Source organism: Globicephala melas, chromosome 7 (assembly GCF_963455315.2).
Source record: "Globicephala melas chromosome 7, mGloMel1.2, whole genome shotgun sequence".
NCBI lineage: Eukaryota > Metazoa > Chordata > Mammalia > Artiodactyla > Delphinidae > Globicephala > Globicephala melas.
The window spans coordinates 82503658-82519803 of record NC_083320.1 but is presented as its reverse complement, the minus strand read 5'-3'; positions in this window follow the sequence as shown (position 1 = coordinate 82519803).

Here is a 16146-nt window from a genome sequence, read left to right as displayed (position 1 = left end):
AACCTCACGGTGATTTAAAAAATCATGGGACAGGGCTTCCCTGGTGGCGCAGTGGTTGAGAGTCCGCCTGCCGATGCACGGGACACGCGTTCGTGCCCCGGTCCGGGAAGATCCCACATACTGCGGAGCGGTTAGGCTCGTGAGCCATGGCCGCTGAGCCTGCGCGTCCGGAGCCTGTGCTCCGCAACAAAAAATCATGGGACATGTCAGAAAAAGTATTTAAATATCGTTCAAATTAAAGAGATTTTGCTAGAAAACTTTAATGTGCAAAGTTGTCTCTGTTGTTAAGTAACAAATCCAAAATGTGACACATTTTTCCTTGTAAATGGGAGGAGGCAATAGTGTCTTCCCCATCCCTAGTTCTTTATGGAAAAAAAAAAGAGAGAGAAATTCTTTAATTACTACAAGTGAACGGGAGCAGACAGGGTCCATGTCATAGGAGGCTTCCCTATTTGAGGTGATGTTTTAGCTCGCTCTGTCCTGGGTGTGAAGTCGTTAGTTACATCCTGAGATGCTCTTGCCAGAAAGCTATTTAGTGTGTTACACAGGAAATCTTCTGGAGCTTTGTAATGCGAAAGCTGTTTTCACCTCAGATCCCAGCAAAGATGTTCTGAAGTAAGCAGAGGGTAAAATCTTCCTCTCACCACCTACATCACCACAGTCCATGAAATGCTGTTCATGGCACAGAATTCAGCAGGCAGACCATGACAGCGATTACAGTTAGAGAATTTAAAATAAACAGCAAGCCTAATCTGAGTTGTGAGAGAAAGGAGAACCTAAAGAATACCTCCTGAATAACTTCAGTAGATTTTAGGCATATCAATTAAGGCCCCAGCAGGGAAAAAAAAGGCACACTTTATCTGAATAATTAAGGAGAATTTAATAAAGGGACTTTTTATTATAGCATAGGAATTGCTTAGGAAAAGCCACAGAGAAGTGAAACATTTTAGGGTTTGCATCCACGCTTACAAATCCCAGGCCAGAAGAGGCAGGGAAAGAACCAGTAACTAGCACCTGGAGGGACACCTTTGTGGTATAAGCTGCATGCCAGGAGATGGAGACTTCAGGCCAACCCACAGCAACCTGACAGGGGAGGACGCTGGGGAATAAATACACCAGCCTCACATTCCTCCTTCTCTCCAATTTTCTGGGGCTCCCCACTGGTCAAACCTCACCAAAAGCTAATAGGCATTTGCTTTTGCTGTACTCCATTCAAGTCAGCCTCTGGGACAAGGGTAGTGTGAAGAGGGTGAAGGGAGCTGTGTCTGCCGGGGCAGATGAAAGACATCAGCACCTCCTGTATCTACATGGAATGAGGAATGATCCCTCAACTGCCAAATGCAAAGTTGTCTGGAAATTACATGACAGAAAAGAGGTCAAATATTTGAGATCTTTGGGTAAAAGTTGATAAACACATATTTTGAAATGCAAAGACACACCATTAGGGTCATAGACATCTCAGGCTTATAAAATGGAGATATATACAAATGAACAAAAAGTTCTTTCCAAACCATTAGAGGTGGTGTGTTTATAACTGCAATTCCCCATGTCCTCCAACTCAAAGACACACTGAAAGAACCAAATCAGAAGAGACAAATCACAAGGAGAAATCTAAAGGACAAAATTTGAGGGTCTGCAAAATTGATAGGAGAAATCCTTACAAAGGGAAGTAAACAATTAAGAAAAATTTTTAAGTAGTGCCACAAAAGCTGAAGGGAAAAAAATGTTTCAGCGTGAAGGAGTCCAAATTTTTGAAAGCAACGGAGAAAGAGAGAAGACAGAAGATTGAAGACCGTTTCCTTTGGAGAAATATAACTGGTGGAATTGGGGAGACAATACAAAACTCTCACTCTGCATTGTTATACTTAGCTATAATTTTCAGTGTCTTTTTCAAAAATCATGCATTATTTTCATAATCAAAACAAAAGACCAAACAACCACCAATAAGTACTAAGTTCTAAATAAATGCGATTCTCTTAGAATTTGTGGACAAGAGGGAGCACATGGCGAAGCTCCTGGCACAAAGAAGATCTTCTGTGTTTGGGAATTTATTGCATGAACAAATGTGGCCACAGGTGAAGTAAACAACTCTTCAGGAAGCTGAGTAGTAAAGGGGAAGACAACAGTAGGCTCTACATCAGGCTTAAATGACTACAAAGAAGTATAAAATTGTTTTTTAGATACAGACTTTGCTCATAATAGCCTACTTGTTCTGCATCATCTTACCAGCAGTCAGAGAGTTACTATTAGCCTCCTCAGTAACTTATGGCATGCTACGATACCAATGAAAGACAGAGGGAGGGAAGAAAGTCAGGCTCAAGAGGGACTGTCTGTAGGACTAGCCACTTTGGAAAATAATTTAGTGGTACAAGTAACAGAGCTAATATGACTCAAGCGTACTGCAGGCCTGTGTCAGTATCTGAGGGGGTTGGAACTAAAGGCAGGTTGAGGCACTGGAGGTTCTTAGCAAGATGCAGTGCTTAGAGTTAGGTAACAGAGCCGTGGTTCTGGGTGGTCTTTCCCAGTGAAAATATAGTATTAGTTGGCAACTGATTGTCATAGTAACATTCCACACAAAATGGTTTGCAGGTTTGGAGTAAGGTCTGGGCTTGTCGCTAGGGAAGGGCTACAGTCTAAATGGCGGAACAAAGAACAACGTCTTAGGTCAAATTATGACGACGGGGCCTACTTATTCATTAAGCACAGTGCCTGTAGTCCATGACACTTACAGGGGCCCATGAATTTTTTTCAAATTTTAATTTCTCTTAAAATCAGAAGAAAAAGAAAGATAATAATAATAAGTATATAATAAAGAATCCAGCTTGGATCTCTACCCACTTGAAATGATTTATAAGGTAATAGTAAAATCTGGAACATGATTGATCCCACATCTCTGGTTTTCAAAAGTAAGAGCAGTTAATCCTTCAAGAACCCTGGGACAGAAAGTAAGGAGCTAACGGGAAAGTAACAATCTAGAAAGATTAAAGGAGAGGACAGTTGTCTTGCTGAAAGATTTACATGATTTTTTACCTTGCTCCCTGAACCTTTTCCCACCCATGAAAATACAAGAGGGAGTAAGCAAGGCAGTATTAGCCTTATCAACCATAAAACCTATCAACAAGAAGCCTCCAGTGTTCCCCATCTGTGGGGAAGAAAGCATTCTGACCTCTCTGAAAACATGCTAAGGAGAAACATAATCCTGCTCACTGGAATCACTTTTCAGCTCAGTGTACACTCAAAATGCATGAGGTTCCAAGTGGGAAATGAGGATGTGAAAGTCACTCAAGGTAAAGAAAGATCACTTTACAACAGATACCTGCACCAAAGGCTAGAATGGACACTTCATGACCATTTCTAGCTACTGGGTAACCTTTTGAATGAGAACCTACATATGCAAATTTAGACGGCAGAGTAGTCATCAGTGGAACCAAAGGACACTGTTTCCTTAATGAGACCCATGTCTCAAGGTATTGTAACGACATTGCCAAATATATCAACGTTCTGTTTGTGTATGCTTTTGTTAGGTGAATAAAACATAAAATCAAGAGGTAAAGTTATTTTTTGTACTCTCCCAAAAGTTTATACATAAATAAATCAAAGTTCTTTATTTTTTCTTCCAGTTTTGAGATATAATTGATATACAGTACTGTATAAGTTTAAGGTGTACAGCATAATGATTTGACTTACATACATCACAAAATAATTACCACAATAAGTTTAGTGAACATCTATCATCTCGTATAGATACAAAATAAAAGAAAAAAAATATTTTCCGTGTGATAAGGACCCTTAGGATTTAATTTTGGTGGGATCCAACCAAGAAACCAAGATATCTCTATCTGTATTTCTGAACTTTCAAAATTGTCTTTCCAACTGACAGCATCAGACAGCATAGAAATCCAGTTGAAATTCCCTTTGAATGGTCAGTGTTAAAAAGTAAATACTGTGTGATCTCCAGACAGCAGAATAACAATCCAAGTTGTCAGGGTGGCAGCTGATCTGTCAATGAAGCTTTTACTCAATGAAAAGTCCCTCGTGTAATTAAACATTTTCTAGGGCAAAGCAGAGCCATGAGTCATCCTACTAGAAACAATATCAAAGAGGGTGGCAGAGAATGCCATTTACCAGGATCTTGTCACTCACAGTAAGCCTATATTTAGATAAGTTAAAGCTGAAATCTGAGCTGTGTTTGATGACAGATCCATGGACACAAATGGGCTACAGTTTGCTTGAAATGCAAAATGGATAACATCCTATCTACTCTGGGCAAAAAACAACTTAGCACCTACAATTCCAAATCATCAGATCTTAACCTTCAAACCTGTTTGCTGAAACTAGTCTAGTAACTTCAAACCAAATAACTTAGAGCTTGGGGAATCCTAAGATAAAACTGATCTAGGATGGCCTGTCTTTTGACACAACAAAGTTCTGGGGCTAGAAGCTAGAGGAGGAGAAAAGAATCTTACCAAGTCTTAAAAATTGTATGAGGATCATTAATCACTACTTAATGATAATTGCATGTAAAATATTTTGAAATTGTATTTAAAGGAAGTTAACTATAATTGTATTTAAATTGTATTTAAAGGAAGTTAACTATAAATAACAGAATATATAATAGGATATTCTTTGAAGAAAGGAGCTAGAAATAAAAATTAAATTTGCACATTTGAACATACTTATTCTAATTAAACACAGAACACTTAACTGACATTAGCAATATCTATAGTATGAAAAAGACTACACTAAAAATTTTACAATTTGAAATGCTATTTAAGATTAAAAGCAGTCAAAAAGAAAATTAATACACTTGACTACAAATATATATATAAATATTTCATAAAACAATATGAAACAAAACTTTTAAATCTTTTTTGATTCACCTCCTAGAGTAATGGAAATAAAAACAAAAATAAACAAATAGGACCTAATGAAACTTAAAAGCTTTGGCAAAGCAAAGGAAACTACAAACAAGACAAAAAGACAACCCTCAGAATGGGAGAAAATATTTGCAAACAAATCAATGGACAAAGGATTAATCTCCAAAATATATAAACAGCTCATGCAGCTCAATATTAAAAAAACAAACAACCCAATCCAAAAACGGGCAGAAGACCCAAATGGACATTTCTCCAAAGAAGACATACAGATGGCCAAGAAGCACATGAAAAGCTGCTCAACATCACTAATTATTGGAGAAATGCAAATCAAAACTACAATGAGGGGCTTGCCTGGTGGTGCAGTGGTTGAGAGTCCGCCTGCCGATGCAGGGGACACGGGTTCGTGCCCTGGTCTGGGAAGATCCCACATGCCGCGGAGCGTCTAGGCCCGTGAGCCATGGCCGCTGAGCCTGTGCATCTGGAGCCTGTGCTCCGCAATGGGAGAGGCCCCAACAGTGAGAGGTCCGCGTACAGCAAAAAAAAAAAAAAAAAAAAAAAAAAAACCTACAATGAGGTATCAACTCACACCAGTTAGAATGGGTATCATCAGAAAATCTACAAACAAATGCTGGAGCGGGTGTGGAGAAAAGGGAACCCTCTTGCACTGCTGGTGGGAATGTAAACTGATACAGCCACTATGGAGAACAGTATGGAGGTTCCTTCAAAAACTAAAAATAGAACTACCATATGACCCAGCAATCCCACTACTGGGCATATACCCAGAGAAAACCATAATTCAAAAAGACACATGCACCCCAATGTTCACGGCAGCACTATTTACAACAGCCAGGTCATGGAAGCAACCTAAATGCCCATTGACAGATGAATGGATAAAGAAGATGTGGTACATATATACAATGGAATATTACTCAGCCATAAAGAGGAATGAAATTGGGTCATCTGTAGAGATGTGGATGAATCTAGAGACTGTCATACAGAGTGAAGTAAGTCAGAAAGAGAAAAACAAATATCATTTTTTAACGTATATATGTGGAACCTAGAAAAATGGTACAGATGAACCGGTTTGCAAGGCAGAAATTGAGACGCAGATGTAGAGAACAAATGTATGGGCACCAAGGGGGGAAAGCGGCCGGGGTGTGGTGGTGTGATGAATTGGGAGATTGGGATTGACATATATACACTAATATGTATAAAATGTATAACTAATAAGAACCTGCTGTATAAATAAATTAAATAAAATTCAATTTCAAATTAGAACATTTTTAACAAACATGGCAATGTTCTGTGTCAATTTATACATGCTTTTACTTAATCTAAATTACATATCAAAAAAGATAAACCATTTAAGCATAAATGGATGAATGACATTAATGTATATTTCACAAAAGAAAAATACAAATGGCTGGTAAACTTTTTATAAACAAATACAAATAAAAATGAGAATAAAAATGGCATCTTTTAACATGTTAAATTATCAAATTTCTAAAAAAATAATAATATCCAATAATGCTTACAATAACACTGGTGGGAGTATAACTTGGAGGAACATTTCTAGAAACAATTTGATTACAGTTATCAGAAGGCTGAAAAAAATGTTTAAATAAAACAAATGGATCTTGGTAACTTGTTTGGAGGTTCCAGTAAGGGAACACAACTATTCATATATCCCTGAAGGAAGAATAGTCATCATTTCAACTTCCAGGGAAGTGTCATTAAGATTGATGAAGGAATAAAGAAATACTCAGCTCCTCAGATCAGCAGAATACTGGAAATAATTTAGGAGACGTAAGCTACAAGTAGATCATTTATACAAACCCTTTTTGAGCTGTTCATTTTCCTTCTGAGAATCAACTCCTAGGTAATAATCAGAATATATACCCATATATTTACTTGTAAAGATGTTGGTTGCATTATAATTTATAACAGGAAAGAGAAAAATAAAATTTTCCAGTAAAAGGGACAAAGTTTCATTCATATTAATATATACTGTATCTATTAAAGTATATTTTTAAAGCTAGGTTGTTAAATAAAATCTGTTGATAAAAGCCTATGAGCTTTACAATAGGAGAGTATACTTAGGCAGGAAAACTACAGATATTGACCTCTGGATTATAGAATTATGAGATTTTTAACTCTTATAAATGAATATCTGTCTATGAAATCAGAAAAGTCTGTTATACTACTTTTTGAAAGTGGTAAATACAGCACCAAAAATCTATTTGATAAAAATGATTGATTTAATGCCAGTTTATCATAGTAACCAAAGTGCAGTCTTCCTTCAAATGACATTGTAGAAGCCTTAAATTTTCATAAAATCTTTTCTATATTCTGTTAAAAATAAATCTCATTGCCTGATTATTCTGTGCTTCATTCAGTTTCCTGCTCCGTAATATGGAAAAGTTGTAAATACAATTGTACCTTTCATGAATTCAATATCATATCACCTTTTGACATTTTTAACAACCTTTGTACGATGCGGGGTGGGGGGAAGGAACTAGTAAATGCTGTTTTCACCATTGGCTTCCTATGGATTTGTACTATCTAATGTTCTGAAAAGAGTTTTGGACCACCTCTAAATAACAGCTGTGAGGGGGAACTGCGGTATTTCAATCCTTGTTTTTGGCAGTAAGTATTTGTTTTTAATGTGAAAGCAACAACGAAAGAAAACCTTTCCCATCTGCTTTTATCAGCAAGAAAGTCAAACGGAAGTCATAGTATCCTCAGCAAATAGCACTTGACTTTAGTGCACAAACACATTCTTCATTTACAGGCACAGCCTCCTAAGGTGTTAGGTCAACACTGGAATGATAAATAGTCAGGGGCCAGGTTGCTTAGGGAGATTTTAGCAATTTTGAATAGGGCTCTCCTACATTGTCCATTTGGGGTTGCTTGTCTATAGAACTGAATCTCCAGGTAGGGATTCTGAAACAACAATCCCATTTTTTGCAAACACAAGCATGTTGAGGTAATTTTCTCCTTGCTCAAAACTGTCTCTACCTTAGAGATCAATCAAGAATCAACCTTTGTGAACTTGTCAAATATCTACTCTATAAATATCAGGAGTCCAGGTGACTGCCAGGTCAGTAGACCATTATATAGGGCCACATAAAAGGGATAATGAAAGTCACCAAGAAACATCAGTATGTAAAGTTGCAACACAGCTGCTAATTAAAAGTGACTTGGGAAATTGGATCAAGATGGCAAATAGAGCAAATGTGTTTGTCTCTAAGTCCCAACCCAAGTCTCCACAAACGACAGAAAACACACCCATTTTCTTTAATTGTAAGTTCATTACAGCGCTGGAAAAGCATAAGAGAGATAAATTTGGGCCAGAAATGTTAGGAAATCTCGCCACATGGAAAGCATTTGAAATAAATATGCACAGAAGAAAACTGCCACAAAAGGTAGAAGGACCTTCAAAGTTGCTCTGTGCCCAGAGAGCTGAGGCAATGATCAGCGTGATTTATTGTATAGGCACATTTGGAGAAGTTTAGCAGTCTAACCAATTGCTTCCTGCCCCCAACCACACCACACCACACCACACCGCACCACACCACACCACACCGCACACACACACACACACACACACACACACACACACACCAGTAGCAGCAGCAGCAGAGATCTTTGAAAGTCTACAGCAATGAGTGTGTGAACATGGACAAAAGAGGCAGTACAGAACCCTACTATCAGGAGGAAAAGGAAGTTTCAAAGATGAGAAAATGAGCTACTCATATACACCACCAACATCATGTCTTACCATTCCCCTGAAGTTAGGTAGGCTACAATAAACAGAACCACACCTACAGACAGGTAAATAGGGACTCTCTGATACAAAGATGACATCCAACCACAATTATGACATATTTCAAGGAAACCAACTCCATGAAGTAAATGCACCAAACTAAGAAGAATTAACACCTGAGGGAACAAACTTAGAGCAAACAGGAGACCTTTAAAGAACATTTTTTTAAATTGAGGTATAATTTACATAAATAAATACCTAGATCTTAAGAGTTCCATGTGATGAATTTTGATAATTGTATACACTATGTAACTAACACTCCCAAATAAGATTTGAAACATTTATATCACTTCAGGAAGTTGTGTCTTGTCCCTTGCCCCTCAATTTCCCCATCCCAGGCAACAACATTCCAATTTAAATTACCACAGAATAATTTCATATGTTCTTGATTTCATATAAATAGTATATATTCTTTCAAACAACCTAATGTTTTTGACATTCATCTATGTTGTGTACATTTTTAGTTAACAAACAGTATTCCATTGTATAATTATATATTATTGATCCATTCTCCTGTTGAAGAACACTTGGCTTGTTTCCAGTTTGGGGCTATTATGAATAGAGCTGCTATGAACATTCTTGTACAAGTATTTTTGGGTAAGAATGGAATTTCAGGGCCACAGGGTAGATAGAAGTTTAACCCTATTTGAAAAAAAGCCAAATAGTTCTCAAAAGTTTGTACCGTTTCACACTCCAACCCGCAACGTATTATATTTCTGTTTGCCCCACATCCTAACCAACGTTTGGTACTGTCAATCATTTTTATTTTAGCAATTCTAGTGGGTATGGGATATATTATACTTGGTACTTTGTTCAATAATCAATCAGTTGTGTGTATACGGGTCCACTTCTGGACTCTCTGCTTGTTTAAATACAAATAGTGAATATCACATTTTCTTTATGATTGTGGCTTTATATAGTAAGTCTGAAAACAGGTAATGTAAACTTTGTCATTTTATTCTTCTTTTTCAAGACTGTTTGGTGTAGTCTAGATTCTTTACATTTCTGTATAAATTTAGAAAAAAATTGTTAGTTTCCAGGGAGGAAAAACTTGGAGTTTTAAATGAGCTTGCTTTGAATCTAAAGATCAATTTGAAAAGAATGGGTATCTTAACAATACTGAGTCTTTGCAAGTAGTGAAAGCATATAGTCTTACTCCGATCCTAATCTTAGGGGGAAAAGTTTACTATTCCATTAAGTATAAAACTAACTGAAAGATTTTTAAAATAGGTGTTCTTTATCAGATTTAGGATGTTTCCTTATATTCCTCATTTGCTGAAACTTTGTGTTATGAAAGAGTACTGAATTGGTCAGAAATTCCCCCCAGCCATCTATTGAGATAATCATAATGTTTCTGATTTATTCCAATAATGTGGTGAGTTACACTGACTGAAAATTAAACTAAAATAAAATATAATTAAAATGAACATTTTAAAATATTAAACCTTGCATTTCTGAAGTAACATTTACTTTGGCATAATGTATTGTCTATTTATACATTGCTGGATTCAATTTGCTAATATTTTGATGATAATTTTTACATCTGTAATCATGAGGGATATTAGACCTAAATTTTCTTTTCTTGTAATAGGTTTATCAGGTTCTGGTATCAGGGTAATGCTGGCCTCATAAAATAAGGTAGGAAGTGCTCCCACCTACCACTCTATTTTCTGTCAGGGTTTGTGTAAATTTGGGGTTATATACTCCCAAATTTATATACATGAATTCAAATATTTGATAGAATTAACCAGTGAAGCCATTTGGTCCTGGGGTTTTCTTTTCTTTGATGAAAGTTTCAAAATTACTGATTCAACATCTTTAATAGATATTTAACTATTCATATTTTCTATTTCTTCTTGATTCAGTTGTACTAAATTGTAGGAACTGTAGTGATGTCTCCTTTTTTATTCCTCATATGTGTATTTTCTCTCCTTTTTTTTTTGATCAATCTTACCACAGGTTTATCAATTTTACTAATGACAATAAAGAACCATATTTACTTGTCCATTTCTACTTCATTAATCTTTATTAATTATGAAAATTCTCAGTCATTATTCCTTAAAATACTTCCTCTGCCCCATTATTAATCTTCCCTCCTTCTGCAACTCTAACTACATATTTTTGGTATTTCCAATACACATGTCAGATGCTCTGTTCCTTTTATTTTTAAAAATTTTTAAGGTTTATTTGGAAATTTTCTAGTGACCTATATTCAAATTCACTGATTCTTGCCTCTATTCTGTCTGGACTGTTAATGGCATCAACGTATGCTTCATTTCTGATGAGTGTGCATGTATATCTCACTTTTTATACTTTTATTCTCTAGTGATATTACCCACCTCTTCTCATATGATGTCCAATTTTTTTATTAGACCCTAATGCCTATATTCCGTTTTGTAACGTTTCCGTCTGATAATTGCAATAGCTGGTCCATCTCTGGGCACGCTGCTATTGACTGCTTCCTCTCTTTCACGGATATTTTCCTGCTTCGTTGTGTATCTTATAACTTTTGATTACACACAAGCTATTTTGTGATAAAAATAAACCACAATAGAAATTAAAGAAATAAAATTACTTCCAGTGTAAAGCATGGCCCTTCCTCTGTCAGGCCTTAGCGTTGAGGGCTGAGCCACTTTAATCTGTAGTTGAGGTGAATCTGGGATTTGCTGCAGTTTATTTAGACTCAGTTTACCTCTGGTTTCAGATGTTTTGAGGAAAAGATCAGGACTATCCATTCACCGGAACTTGGAATCTGAACCTTTGGTGGTCTGTTGGTGCCCTACTGCTTACTTATAAGCTTTCCAAACCATGAGAAGTCTCTTTCTACACCTTGTGAGATTGCTCTTTGCTCTACTGCCCTCCTCCTAGTTTTCAGCACTTGGTGGAGGTATAAATTACCCTGGAGGGATTTCTCCCATCTCTCTTGTCTCACACCACCCTTCAAAGGGGCACTGCTTTGCACTTGGTAAAACCTCCATATGCCCGTATGCCTCAAACACGCCCTGCTACCAGGCTTTAGCGTAGAACCCATGCACTTGTGAAAGGCTCATAGAAAAGAGATGGTAGCTGGGTGCAGACTCACCTCTGGCTGTGGATGGCTATGATCCACCACTCACATGACTACACATGTCTAAGAATAGTTTACTAAAAGTTTAGCTGGTTACTCCTTATACCCATCTGTCATGGATTTCTTCTCTCCCACAGCTCTACTAGGGATGAAAAAAAGCCCTGCTTCTCTACTCTGCCAAGAACTATCCATTGCTTTGTGGGATTCCATTTATTTATTTTTCTTTGCACGCTTACTCTCTTATGGTTAAAACAAACAAAAACCACTTTGATCCTGTATGTTATCTGACTTGCTCTAGTTGTTGGGGTGGGAGCAAATCTCTCTTCCTAATTGTAAATATCCAAAGAATACTAATTATGGAATACCAATACTACTTTTTAAAAATAACCAATTTTATGCTCTGGAAATAAAAAATGTGACTGCCAAAATTTTAAAAAATAATAATAAAAATAAGCCCCCCCATAGATGTAGGCCTATCAACAGAATGACAGAAAAGGCACAACTGGAGAATAAATAAAAAGTAGGAAGATTTCATTGTGCTATATACTTCCAGGATGTAACACAAATATAGAATGATGTAGAAATTATGGGAGAAAAGGTCAGAGAAATGGAGTGTCAATCCAGAAGTTTAGTTTTTATTATACTGAGTCATAGAAAAAGGTTAAAGGAGGAAACAGAGAGAATGGAAGAAAGGAAATAGCCAATTAAATGACACAGGAAAATTCCCTGAGCTGGAAAAAAAAAAAAAAAAAAAACTTCAATAAATCTGATAAGATCTATCAGGCATAGAGTAGGACCTTGGATAAAGAAAAACATCCTAAAATGTTCTAGATAGGATATTAAACTCTTATACTTGAGGTAATAAAAATCAGAGTAACATTAGACTTCTCATTGCCAATCCTGTGACTAAGGAGAAAGAAGTAATATCATTAAAGTTCTAAGAGAAAATAATTTTGAATTTAGAATTGTACATCCAAACTTTAAAGAGTCAATATTTGTTTTTTTTTCTTATTTATTTACATATTTATTTTGGTTTACTAAAACCTATTCTCTACTCTTTTGATACTAATTCTCCAAAATTCCTCTTGAATACCACTCTTTCCCCATAATTTTAAACAATTCTGTTTGGTGAAACTGATCACTAGTCCAGGTATGAGTACATTATTTATTCTTGGGCGACTAAATCCATGGTATGCCCTTATCCATAATGAATGCTTCAGAAGTAGGCTCATGGCAGAACAGAAGCCAACTACAGTAAGGAAAAGGATTTTTGTCTTAACTTTGGGAAGAGCAAACATCTTCTCCCTGCAGTTGTTAAATTAAGGAAAAATTATACCAGAAGCTAAGGGCGATCATCTTGCCACTGTGTGAAGCCCAGAAATTAAGTTAACATGGAGGAAGGCAGAACCAAAAGATGCAGAAAAATTGATAGATAACACCATCTGAGCCACTGTGTCAAGAAGTGCCTAAAGTGGGATATCCCTGGACTTTTCACGTAAACGAGCCAGTCAATTCTCCCTTTGGTTTAAGCTGGTTTGAATTAGATGTTCTGCTATATGTCAATGCAGGATTCTAACTGATCCACAACCAAATAAGCATTAAAAGGGGAAAAGCAATGTATAAAGAGGTATAATAACATATTGTACTTTGTATTGTCTCTCTTCCAGACTTTTTTCTTTCATTTTTCTTAGAATCAAACCCACTTACTGATAATAATTTCTCCAGTTTCTCCTCACTATGCGTGGCCAGCTAGGAGCACAATTGTGAAGATAGGATAATTGCAAATTATCCTATTAACACACATTAACAAATTCCACCATGATGCCCCAAAGGTGACTGAAACCACATGCAACCATTCAATTATTTATTGAGCCCTTTCTGACACTCTCAACAAATGTAAAGCAGCAGCAGAGGTTACGCATTTCACATTCTCAGACCAGAATGTAATGTCTATAGAAACAAATAACCAAAATATCAGTTAAAAAATATTCTTGGGAACTTTTAATATACTGTCACAAGCACATGTAAAAAGTTGATCAGGAAAGAACTATAGCTATGTGGCGAAAAAAAGACTAGTTTAACAAATGAAATATGCTTCTGATAGCAGGCATTTAGTGCCCTATTGTATGCTTTGGACATACAATAGGATCTGACATGTCTCAGTCTCAAAGAAATAAAGGAAGTATTTCACAGAGTGCATCTTCAAATAATGTTACTCTAGAAAGGAAAATTAACTTCCATATGAACTAGTTAGATAATAATATGAAAATTAATTGCTGAAGTTTATGACACTGAATATATGTGTTCGAGCAGTCATTCACAAACCCCAACATCATCACAATCACCTGGAGGACTTGTTAAAATGCAGACTACTGGGCCCCACTCCCAGAGTTTCTGATTCAGTAGGTCTTTAGGTAGAGCCACAGAATTACATTGCAAACATGTTTCCAGGTAATGATGATGTTGCTGGTCTAGAAACTGCATTTTGTAAACCACTGTGTTTGAAGAGAAGGTTAAGGGCAATGTGAACTAAAAAGATGATCGTGATTTTAAAAACTGAGCATTAAAACAAGAAAGCATCTGTTCTTATGGAACCTATTTTCTAGCAGTAGGAGATAAGTAATGGACACACAAATTAATCAAACATAATATGTGAAATAATAAGTGCTTGCAGATATAAAAAGATGTGTATAGAGAGTGACTAAGATGGAATACAGGCAGTAGATAATGTGGACAAGGATTATCTTTCCGGGTGATATGGTAGCTGACATGTGAAGAATGAGAAGGGGTGGCCTTTTGAAGGTCCTTTTGAAGATCCCAGGGTGGTCGAAGCAGAGAAAACAGCAAGTCAAAGGCTTTGAGATGGGAAGAAACCTAATGTATATGTATTCAAAGAAGGAAAATGTCAGTCATAAGCAAGAGGAAATGTGTGTATGTGTGTGTCCATTTTTAATAAGGTTTAAGTGGTAGAGGGGAAGCATACCATGTAGCCCTTGTAGACCATGAAAATTTTTTTTTCATTTTATTCTATAGGTAATGCAGAGGCTGTGGAGAATTTGAACTGTAAAAACAACCTGTGCTATTACAAATTTTAAGAAGACCACTTCAGCTGTTATTTGGAGAATGGAATGTAAATATGAGTGGGGGAGGAATGGTAAGAAAAGAGATAGGGATAGAAGTTTGAAGAATATTGCAGGGCTCCAGGTAAGACATGTTCATGGATATATCTAGATAGAAACCGAGGATATGAAGAAAAGTGGAGATACCAGACCAGTTATTTTTAAAGTTGGCTATATCATAATCGGCTTCCTAGGCTCTATCTTGGACCTAATGATTATATATCTAAGTTGTGTCCCTAAGTGATTCTGTTGAGCAGCCAGATTTAGGGTACTTTACTAGACAGATTACTGTAGTAGATAGACTTCATGAAACTTCCATAGATTTCTGGTCAGGGAATGTCCTGATGAAAACAGAATTTAAAGATGATTAATATGGTGTTGTAGAAGACAGACTGAAGACAAATGTCCTGCCAGTAAGAAGAGCAATCAACAGGTTATCATAATAATTAAGACATATGAGTTTGGAGAGCACTAAAATATAGTAACCACTAGCTTCATGAGGCTATTTAAATTTAAATGAATTAAAATTAAATTAAAAATTCAGTTTTCCAATCACATGAGCTACAATTTGGGTGTTCACTGCACTGGACAGTGCAGATATAAAACTGATATTTTCATTATCACAGAATGTGTTTTGGACAGCCATAGTCTCGAATATGATGTTAGAAGTGGGGACAGAATCTAAGGGTCAAATCCAAGGGTCAAAAAGGGGGATTAACAGGGCACAGTAATAAGTAAAGCAGCACTACTCTATAATTGTGTGGATTTTATTTGAGAAATTTAAAAATCTGTATAAAAATACACTCAAGTCAAGGGCACTGTAAAATCAGTACTTGCTGTGTTACACAATTCACGACAATATTTTTTTCAATATAGGAAAATACCATAACTGATAAGATAAATATTATGATTGCAAGTTTTTTTCTCCTTCCTCTCCTCTTCTGTGGGTAATTACCAATGTCTGTAATTGACAACAGTTGATCAAATCAAAATAGGAAAACTAATAATGAGCCAGATTCTCCCACCACATTCCACCCGCTGAAGTCAGTGAAAGCTCTGTGCACATAGGGAGACACATGGCGAGCTAATCTGGCCCAGTATTTACACAGCACTTTCAATTTGAGGAACTTAAAATGCTGAACAAATACTCACTTTTATAGGCCATCCCAGGAGATAGAACCATCATTTCTACATCCAACTAAATTGGGCTTTAAAAGTTTGAGCTAAAGACTTTATGCTACCTAAAATAGTGGTATT